The 10977-nt window shown below is 41.7% G+C and overlaps 1 pseudogene; it reads left to right on the top strand.

The window, feature by feature from the left end:
* The first annotated feature begins 495 nt into the window (after positions 1–495).
* On the top strand, positions 496–10417 carry LOC143388177 (elongation factor 1-alpha 1 pseudogene; annotated as a pseudogene).
* Positions 10418–10977: the final 560 nt, after the last annotated feature.

The raw sequence follows: 10977 nt of genomic DNA on the forward strand, positions 1-10977 counted from the left end.
GGAAGGACTTCTGAAAGGTGACCTTGCTCAAGGACCAGGGCAGGATCTGTGTTTAGGGTGTTCCTCCTTTAGAATAGGGCGGTTTAGCATAATAGGAGATTAGGGTGTTCCCCCTTTAGAATAGGGCAGTTTAGCATAATAGGAGATTAGGGTGTTCCCCCTTTAGAATAGGGCGTATCCTGCTGCTGAGTTCCTCTTGAGTGCTTAGGGTCAGACAGTATATTTTGGGAGACAGAAGCCCATGCGGAGTGGATTTGGGCAGAGTAGTGGATTTGGGAGAAGGGGATTTGGGCAGAGAACGTGGATTCCCCCAGAGCGTGTTTGTAGACGGCCGGTGTGAGTTCGGGAATAAAGAATTGCTGTTTGAATCTACAAGCTGTGTGGAGACTCATGATTTGTGCCCAGCCAGAGACTGCGGCATTTGGTGGCCCGTACGGGGAAAGTCTAAAAATTGGAAGTAAGTGAAATTACTTGCCCCCGAGGAAGAGCGAAAGAATGGGTGAGCATTTCAAAAAACAATGTGTTCTTGTTCTGATTTATTTTGTTTTTATTTCAAGTTGCCTGTTCCTAGAACTTTCTCAGGCAAACTGGGGAAAATGGTTGACTCAAAGTTTGAAGTTGTTCACCTCCGAGGAAGAGAAATTGTTAGAGAAAGGAGGCACCCCAGTAAGACCAAGAACAGCTAGGGCATATGTTGATACAATACAAAAATACAGCCCATGGCTTTTAAACGAGAAGTTGTTAAATATATAAATGGGACCATCATGGTATCCTGTAGAAGGATTTTTCTTCAACAAGAAAGAGATGGCTAGTTCTGTTTACTATGCTTGTCTAAGATCTTGGTTTTTACAGACATCTGGTTAATTTACAAAACTAAAGTGTTAAAATATCAACCACTAAATATGAAATCAAGTACTCTTTACTTATTAAGTTCCATAAGATAATATATTTAATCATTATGTGTGTTTTCATAAATTGGTGAATGGAAAAATGTTTAATATTGCTTTGGTCTATGTCTTTGCTGAAACAAGGTTACTAAGTGTTAAGATTCTATCATGTGTAATTTATATACAAAGAGTATAAGAAGTTTCAGTTGGGTTTCAATTATAGTATTATAGTACCATAAAAAACATGAAAGTATTTCATCTTATTTAAGTGGAGTAATTTGTCTAGATCAAAAATTTTATAAGGGTTATTTCAGAATGTAAATTTATAAAAAGGGTTAACGGCTTAAAAAGAGATATAAAAAGATTCAAGATGTGAAAATATATTTTAATATGGAAGGTTAAAAGAAAAAGAGATGTTTCTAGATGAGATAATATCTGAGTGGTAAAGTAAAACAGATTTAAAAAGATTTTGAGGAAACTAAACTTACTTCAAAAGCTTGAGAAAGAAAGAAAGAAAAAAAAAGGTATTTGTACATGGCAGATTGAGACAAAGCTTCTTAATGGAGTAAAAAAGGCCTTTGGTTGAAGGGCAGCCATGTAAACTAACATTAAAGCGATTTAAACAGAATCTAAGCCTCATTTAAAAGAGTAAAGCTGTAGGTGGTGAAAAAGTACATTTAAAAGTACAGTATAGATGATAATTGGAAGGCTTTAAAAGGTTAATTTGAAGGTGGTTAAGATGCCTTCATGACGGAGGAAAGATTGCGTGATTCAAAGCCTAGTTAATCTTAAAAATTGGAAAGGGGTATATATCCCCCAAAGATAAACTTAAAATAACCCTTTTTTACTCTAAACTTTTTAAATTTGGATTCATCAGGACTTAGTGCTGCAGAAAGACATATGTATCCAAAAAATGTACATAAGACTAAAGTACTTTGGAAAGATATTCTAACAGGACAATGGAAAGATCCTGACCCAGTGATTTTCTGGAGTCGGGGTTCTGTTTTGTTTTTCCACAGGGAGAACAGCAGCCGATTTGGATTCCAGAAAGACTAATCAAAACGATTTCTACAGATCGAAAAGAAGATGATTTGACTCAAATCCATAACAGCTAATATCCAGAACTCCAGCTTGGCCATTCTTACATCTGCGACTGTGATTAACCAGGATGCTTTTTTCAATATCTATTTTATTATTGCATTTTTCCACATCATAAGGCTCTATTTTTATTTTTTGAGCTCATACAAACCTAGGTTAATGTTTTTCTGATCAGTTTTATTTTTTGACTATGGAGTTTTTAAACATTGCAATGGAGATTTCACCTAGGTAAAGCTACAAGGCCTTTATTATTATCTTATGTGTTGTACGTTTGTTTGCACATTTGTGTTTTGTGTTGTATGTCTGTGTGTGCGTATTTCATATATGAGGAGCGCTCATGAGAAAATGGATCCGAATTTTTTTTTTTTTAATTCACGTGATTTAAATGGCTTAATTTAAATTAGGTAAACAGCTGTTAAGGATTGTTTTTAAAGGTGGTTAACAGATCTGCTTGTTTACTAATTTAAATCAGGTAAACAGCTGTTAAGGATTGTTTTTTAAGGAGGTTAACAGATCTGTTTGTTTACTTTCACCTTTCCTTTTCATTATATTTAATAATTCTTTTCAGGATAATGTCTTTTTAGCATCATTGCCAGAATTCCTATCTTCATCCCAATGAATATAACTCAACAAGTATGCTCAATCAAGGAGTCAACTTACTTTGGGAGGAAACGGACTTTGGGAAGAGATGGACAGATTGATAGATTCCTCCCCTTTGAACTGCTTACAGAACTTGCCTGGACTATGTAACTACGTTTAGTGCAGCAAATTGTGGTAATGCTGGCATATCTTTGCTGATGGTGTCACCAGTGATCTTTGCTGATGGTGTCACCAATGATGCAATTTTTCCAAAGGAACTGTCAATTGGCTTGGTGTCGTGGCATTTCTGTATCCTCCTCCCTTCTGCTAGTGATGGTCTAAAATTTGGGGGCCAATGGCTATATGCTGGACCGGTAGTCAGTGACGGGTATGATCCAATTGCAGTGGTATCAACCTAAGACAGGAGGCTGACGCCTAAAGGTCAGTTGCCTAAAGGTCAGTTTTCGGATGACGGGTAAGAACCATATGTTGAATTGGACAACCTACCAGGCACGGTCCTTAAGCCACATTAACCTCACTCCCCCACTGGCACCAAGGCCAAATTTGGGGGCCAACAGAGGTGAGGCAAAGAACCTCACCCCCCCACTGGTGCATAGACCTATCCACAAGTATGGCTGTATGCTGGACCGGTAGTCAGTGACGGGTATGATCCAATTGCAGTGGTATCAACCTAAGACAGGAGCCTGACGCCTAAAGGTCAGTTGCCTAAAGGTCAGTTTTCCAATGATGGGTAAGAGCCATATGTTGAACTGGACAACCTACCAGGCACGGTCCTTAAGCCACATTACTTGTTGTTTAATTAATCAGAAGGGGGGAGATGCTGGGAGCCATCAGCCAAGTAGGTATGACAAATTCCTTGCCAGCTTACTCCCATGCTGTCTAGTGGAAGGACTTCTGAAAGGTGACCTTGCTCAAGGACCAGGGCAGGATCCGTGTTTAGGGTGTTCCTCCTTTAGAATAGGGCGGTTTAGCATAATAGGAGATTAGGGTGTTCCCCCTTTAGAATAGGGCAGTTTAGCATAATAGGAGATTAGGGTGTTCCCCCTTTAGAATAGGGCGTATCCTGCTGCTGAGTTCCTCTTGAGTGCTTAGGGTCAGACAGTATATTTTGGGAGACAGAAGCCCATGCGGAGTGGATTTGGGCAGAGTAGTGGATTTGGGAGAAGGGGATTTGGGCAGAGAACGTGGATTCCCCCAGAGCGTGTTTGTAGACGGCCGGTGTGAGTTCGGGAATAAAGAATTGCTGTTTGAATCTACAAGCTGTGTGGAGACTCGTGATTTGTGCCCAGCCAGAGACTGCGGCACCCCCTCGAGGTTTTACCTGTGATCCTGCCAAATTGTCGCCACTAAACAATCAATATCCACTGGCTGGTAACTATCAGAGACATCAGAGCCCATATACAAATTGGCTAAAGTAAACATAATTTACCCAATCCACAGCTCTTTTAACTCTCCTCTGTGGCCAATAAGAAAGTAGGATGGGGGTTGGGGCTGTAGCTCAGTCGCTAGAGCAGTTGCCTAGCCATGTGTAAGGCACTTGGTTAGTTTCTTAGCACCACATAAAAATGTAACAAAATAAAGGCATGATGTCCGTCTACAACAACAAAAAAATTTTTTTTAAAAAGTAGGATAGAACTTGGATTTATGATGGCAGGGTGTAGAAAATTAAATAAGGTGATCCCTCCACTTATGCAGCTGTTCCCAATACAGTCAATATTCTAGAAGAGGTAGTACACAATTGGGAACATATCACTGCGTGCTGGATCTTGCTACCCTTCTTTATCATAGATAAAGTCCTTGAGAGTAAAACCTCGTTTGCCTTCATATAGGAAGGCCCACAATGGATGTTTTCAGTGTTACTTCAGGATATTTCCATTGCCCCATCTTGTGTCCTGGTATGATAACAAACCTTCACTAGTGAAAATGTTCACATAATGATCATATCTGATCCTTTTTCAGTGCTCACCAAAGCTACCCCCATTCTTTGACTCATTTGCAGAGACAGACCATAAACCTTGACAAAGTTCAGGGCCATAGCTAATTGGTGAAGCCCTAAGCAACTCAGCAAGACCCTGTCTCTCTATAAAATACAAAAAAAGGCTGGAGATATGGCTCAGTGGTTAAGAGTCCCTGGGTTCAATCCCTGATACAAAAGGAAAAAAAATTCTTGGATATTGACTGGTCAAGTAAGACAAAAGTTATATACCTCAGGTTGTAATAAAGTTCAGGCATTTCCACTTCCCAGTACAGTAAGGCAAATGTACGTGACTGCATGACCAATGTAATTCTGCAACCTGTACACTCAGAAAAATGAGAAATTATATCCCATTTGATTCAAATGTATGATATGTCAAGAACATTGTACTGTCATGTGTAACTAATTAAAACAAATTTAAAAAATAAAAGAATTTGTGGGACTACTGGGTTACTGGAGGGCTTTGATCCTTCATTTGGCTCAGTTATTACAACCCCTATTGTCATGAACCTGCTATGTCATTAACATAACAACCAAACACTTTTGTCTTTCCACAATGTCAGAGTTTACTAAATAACAGTACGCTCACAAGCTATCTATCCCACTTTCACCAGCAGCGGTTCACTGAATACTTGTGGGTAACCTGGTAATCATAAACTGGGCAAACCCAAGTCCTTTTGTTCTAATCTTTCTAATATCTATAACATTCAAGACACACATACTTCACACAATGATATCTAAATAGGTCACAGGAAGTTTAAGAAAGGGTTCAAACGACCACAAAGTTACAGAGCACAGGCAGAAAGAGAGAGAGAGAAATACAAAGAGTCACTATACGTGGTCAGATAAGGATTTTAATAAACCAATTTCACAGAGTTGTCCAAAGCAAAGGGTTTAGATGGATAACAGTTTCACAGTGTCAGTTTGGTGCATCAGCTGGGAATGGCTATGTGTGGTCATCACAGGGAGAAGAATGAAGATTGATGAGGATAGAAAATCAGAGATTTGTCACTGTGGTGATTTTACTGAGCAAGGCTCATGATGAGTGACCAGGTGATTAAGATGGGGCTCAAGATGCCACCATATTCAGTCTCAAGGGGATCCTCCTTTTATGGGTCTTGAGTGAGCGGTTCTCATCTGGTGAGGTTTTATAAGCTCCCGTGTCTGGTGTTCCTGATATGACTTGGGACATCCACGTGTCAGGGTGCTCCTTGATTTAGTTCGATACATTGGCATGTGTAAGTTATCAGTTTGTGCCTTATGGTAGTGCCAGGCAGATGGTGGGTGTTTACTGTACAAATAGTTCTACCTTGGCACATGTACTAAAAGGGAGTAACTCAGGTTTTGGCATAGCCTGAAAACTGCTTTATTCTACACATCAAAGAGTAATTCGGAGCAGAGCCTGGCCTGCTCTCAACACCTATATATAATTTGTGTAGCGGGTACAGTATGGAACTGGACTTACCAGCATACTGAGGCATTTAATCAAGCCAAATGAACAATAAAACAAGCACAAGCCCTTGGGACACTAGACACATCAAAACCTACTGAGCTTACCATTTATGTAACTCCAGACAGCTTTTATGGATTAAGGTACTAAGACCCCATTGAATTTTGGTCACAGTTATGGAAGGGGACAAAGGAATGTTAAAGCTTGAAAACAACTGTAAGCCACTTATTCTCTCCTTCTTTCCATAGAGTCCATCACCAGAGAAGCAGAATTCAAGGTTGTGACCACAACAGTGGTCAAGGCCCTACAATCAGGGATAGCTCAGGTAGCACCCACTATGAAATGGGCTGAATACCTTCAACAGTAAGGAATAGACAGTACTTCACCTCTCAGCTTAGAACTTCGACAGTTCCTGGGACCGGTCACCTATGTAGCAAAAAAAGATGACATGCCAGGAAAACATACCTTTACTCCTTTTACCTGTACAAGAAGGCCCTCCTCCAATACTCCCAGAATCAGCCTGGTACACTGATGGATCAGGAAAATGGAACCCCCCAGAGTGGAGAGCTGTAACCTATCACCCAGGGACTGAGGCTCTAATTGACAAGGGACAAGGATACAGCAGCCAGTGGGATGAATTGTGAACAGTATGGATGGTTCTTGCTCAGGAAAGTGGGCCATGAACTCTCTGCACTGACAGCTGGGCCGTACTTAGAGAACGCACAACGTGGTGACAATGGCAGATGACTGATGGCAGGCCTCTGTAGGGAAAGCTGCTATGGGAGAATATATGGTGTTATAGCCAAACCAAATTTGTCACAATGTACCATGTGACTGTTTGTTGCCTTTTCCAATTTCCAGGATATGATGAAGCTGACCAACTGCAAAGTAAGCTGCTAGGAGACCCCAGCAGAAAAAATTGCCAATTGTCTACATGGTAAATTAAAGCACTTAGGTCAAAAGACTATGTAGATAACTGTGACACGCTGAGGGTGGCCCATAAATATATCTGATGTTGTTGCTGTCTACCAGAACTGTCTTGCCTGCTCTCAGCACTACCCGTGACAAATGAATGGCCACCAAGGGGTAGACGATGTCCCTCCTCAGCAATGGCAGATAGACTATATTGGCCTTTTCCCATCATCAGAAGGGGCCAAAGCAGTGGTTCACCTTTTGAATACAGCCTTAGTTGCTCTGAGGCTTATTTTTAAAAGGACATTTTTTTTTTCTCTTCTCCCCTCACCATCTCCCCAACAAGATTAGGGAGGTGGTGTTTTCTTCCCTTAGTTATCTTTTTCTTGAACAACCAACCACAGGAAGAAGATATTTGCCAGAGGATCTAAGAAGTGAATATCTAACACACCATCAGGGCACCTGCGACCCCCTACCAGAGCACACCTGGAATGCAGCCCTTGAAGAGCTTCTTTAAAAGCCCTCTGTTTTCCCTGATGGACCGAACCACAGCATCTGGGACTGGAGCCCCCTGTGTTTCTCCTTTGCTAGCAAAGCAATAAACCTTCGTTTTCCTTTTTTCTCAAAACCATGTCTACATTATTAAATTGGCATGACTTGGCACTGGGGGCAAGGGCCAAGCATTCAGTAACAAAATTGGCACCCAGATGGGACCTGAGAACAGCCCCGACTCTGGCTTTCTTGGGCAGGCCTGGCACTCCAAGCAACTGCACTTCTCTGCTGAGGATGTAAGGCAAATTTTTAAAAAATATTTTTAGTTATAGTTGGACACAATATCTTTATTTCTCTATTTTTCTGTGGTGCTGAGGATCAAATCCAGTACCTCACGCAAAGTGAGCGCTCTACCGCTGAGCCACAACCCAGCCCCCCACCATCCCCCACCACCCCAAGGCAAAATTTTTGAAAGCTGACTGCAGGAAAGTTAGAAGACAGTGTTGCCTTGGGTCAAACCAGCGGAGCTATCCCTGTGAGTAAAGGGAGGGACTGATGGACTGTCCCAGCAGCTGCCAAAATCCCTTTTGCTTCAGGGAATTTCCACCTTCCTTCCCTGCACCATATGGATTGCTCCATCTTGGTCTACTTTGAGAAAATGGAAAGTCAATGCGGTGAAGTCAAAACACGTTGGCCAGTCTGTAAGCTCCCCAGATGTGCACACCGAGATGGTTGATTTTACACATCTGGTTCCCCTTGTAGGAATATGTGGTCCCTCTCCGTGGAGACATCTGTGGTATCGCTGTTAAACAGGAGTTGGGAACTTGGGGAGATTTCCCCCTATGTGGTCTGTTTTAAAGGTTCCTGTCTGTCAGCCATAATGTGGGGAATCCTCTCTGTTTGTCTGCCTCTATGTTTTTTGTTTTTTTAAAATTTGTATCTGTTTCTGGCCTTTTAAGATGTGGCAATTCTGTGTTGATCCTATAGATTGTTTCTTGGTGAAGATCCTGGTAGAATGGGCCACCTATGGATATAAACCCATCTAAGAAAAAGATGATGTTCTACTGTAACAATCTGGTCCTTGATTGGCTTTCTGAATTGTTGTACAATCTTGCAGTTGGAGTTGATCTGTCAGATAAAATAAGTGAAAGATTCTGCATGTACAGGCATGTATGCAATTACATTATGAGTCTAAACAGTCAAACACTAAATTGGATGCAAAAAGTTGCTGCCTCTAATGTGCAAGTATAAAATCCTCACCAAAAAAGGATTTAAAAAAAATTTTTTTAATCGTTTCAATCCAATGCTGACTATCCGAGTATTGCTTCTCAGCCTGGCCCAAGGCAGCTGCAAATCATCCTGCTGTGGGTCAGGGACACCAGCCCTGGGATAAAAGAAAAGAAAAACAAAATCCCAAGAAAACTGCTTGGTCTGTAGAGAAGCTTTAGAGGATCTGGCCTGTACCCTGCTTTCCAGCCACTCTGCCCATGAGAATAAAATTGGAGTTTGAGAACAGGGCTCAGTTCACCACTTCTGGAGACAAAATGAAATCTCTGTGGGCTGTAGGCCTCACTGATTTTTCTATCTGGGTTCTTGTCTCATGGGTTCAAAGAATGAAATCCATAGGTGACAACAAAGGAAAGAAGAAATAAAATTTGTTTTGAATGAGAAGAAAATAAGATGAAACTCCCCATTATGGGAGGAGAAAACTGCCAGAAAGCTTTTCCATTTGAGGATACTAGTGTAGGCACTTAAGGCTTCTGGATAAAGGCATTGATCAGAGTCCATACAAAAAGACATTTAAAAGTGTTGGGGCTGTCTTTTTTTTTTTTTTTTTGCAATGGGTTTGCTGCCAGAACACAGGCAGAAGCTGCTGAGATGGGAAAGGGTTTCTTCAAGAATGCCAGGGTCTTGGATAAACTGAAATCTGAGTGTGAGTGTGGTATCACCATTGACATCTCCCTATAGAAATTTGAAACCAGCAAGTATTAAGTGACTTATCATTGATACCCCAGGACACAGAGACTTTATCAAATACATGATTAGAGGCTGACTGTGCTGTACTGATTATTGCCACTGGTGTTGATGAATTTGACCTGGTATCTATCTCCAAGAATGGGCAGACCTGTGAGCATGCCCTTCTGGCTTACACACTAGGTGTGAAACAACTAATTGTTGGTGTTAACAAAATGGATTCCATCGAGCCATCCTACTGTCAGAAGAGATACAAGGAAATCATTAAGGAAGTTAGCATCTACATTAAGAAAATTGGCTACAACACTGACACAGTAGCATTTGTGCCAATTTCTGGTTGGAATGGTGACAACATGTTGGAGCCAAGATCTAATATGCCTTGGTTCAAGAGATGGAAAGTCACCCGTAAAGATGGTAGTGTCAGTAGATCCACACAGCTTGAAGCTTTAGATTGCATCCTGCCACCAAGTCGTCCAATTGACAAGCCTCCAGGATGTCTACAAAATTGTTTATATTGGTACTGTCCCTGTGGGCTGATTGGAGACTGGTGTTCTCAAGCCCGGCATGGTGGTCACCTTTGTTCTAGTCAATGTCACAACTGAAGTAAGGTTCATTGAAATGGTCCATGAAGCTCTGAGTGAAGCTCTTTCTGGAGACAATGTGGGCTTCAATGTCAAGAGCGTGTCTGTCAAAGATGTTCCTGTGGCAATGTTGCTAGTGACAGCAAAAATAATCCAATAGAAGCAGCTGGTTTCACTTGTTCAGGTAATTATCCTGAACCATCCAGGCCAAACCAGTGCTGGCTATGCCCCCATACTGGATTGTCACACAGCTCACATTGCTTGCAAGTTTGCTAAGCTGAAAGAAAAGATTGATTGCCCTTCTGGTAAGAAGCTAGAAGATGGTCCTAAATTCTTGAAATCTGGTGATGCTGCCATTGTTGATATGGTTCCAGGAAAGCCCATGTGTGTTGAGAGCTTCTCTGACTATCCTCAGGGTCATTTTGCAGTTCATGATATGAGAGCATAAGAGGGTCTCCTTGGCAGCTGTATCTGGAGTCTGGATGTTGCTCTTTTTTAGCTCATGACCACTTCGACTTCATGAATGAAGGTTCGAGACGTGAGAAACTGCTAGGGGTTTTGAATTAAAGAGACATTCTAATTACCTTTAAACCAGCTCCAGGAAGGCTCCTCCTAGCTCCAGCCTCCAGCCACCTATTACAGTAGCAAGGTTTACTGAAGAGGCCCGTGAGCGAGAGAGAACACACCAGGGAGTGGACTTTTATTGGAGAAAAAAAAGTTCTGGGGAAAATCCCATCCAATGAAGATTAAGAGGGGCAGCATCCCAAGGTCAGGGGCGACGATTAGGTCTTCGGGGCAGTGGCCAGACATGCCTCTGCACGGACAAGCCCTTGGACCTGAAAAAGGTGGGGAAAGCTCTGACACAGCTGTGCCTAAGCGCCTCTTACCCAGCCAGGGAGGTAACTCAAATCACATGCGAGGATGGCCTCCCACACTCTTTAAAGACATTTAATAAAATCTTGTACAAAGAAAAAAAATGGGGGGCTAACTGTTGGAATCTATGCTGTA

This window comes from Callospermophilus lateralis, chromosome 2, assembly GCF_048772815.1.
Source record: "Callospermophilus lateralis isolate mCalLat2 chromosome 2, mCalLat2.hap1, whole genome shotgun sequence".
NCBI lineage: Eukaryota > Metazoa > Chordata > Mammalia > Rodentia > Sciuridae > Callospermophilus > Callospermophilus lateralis.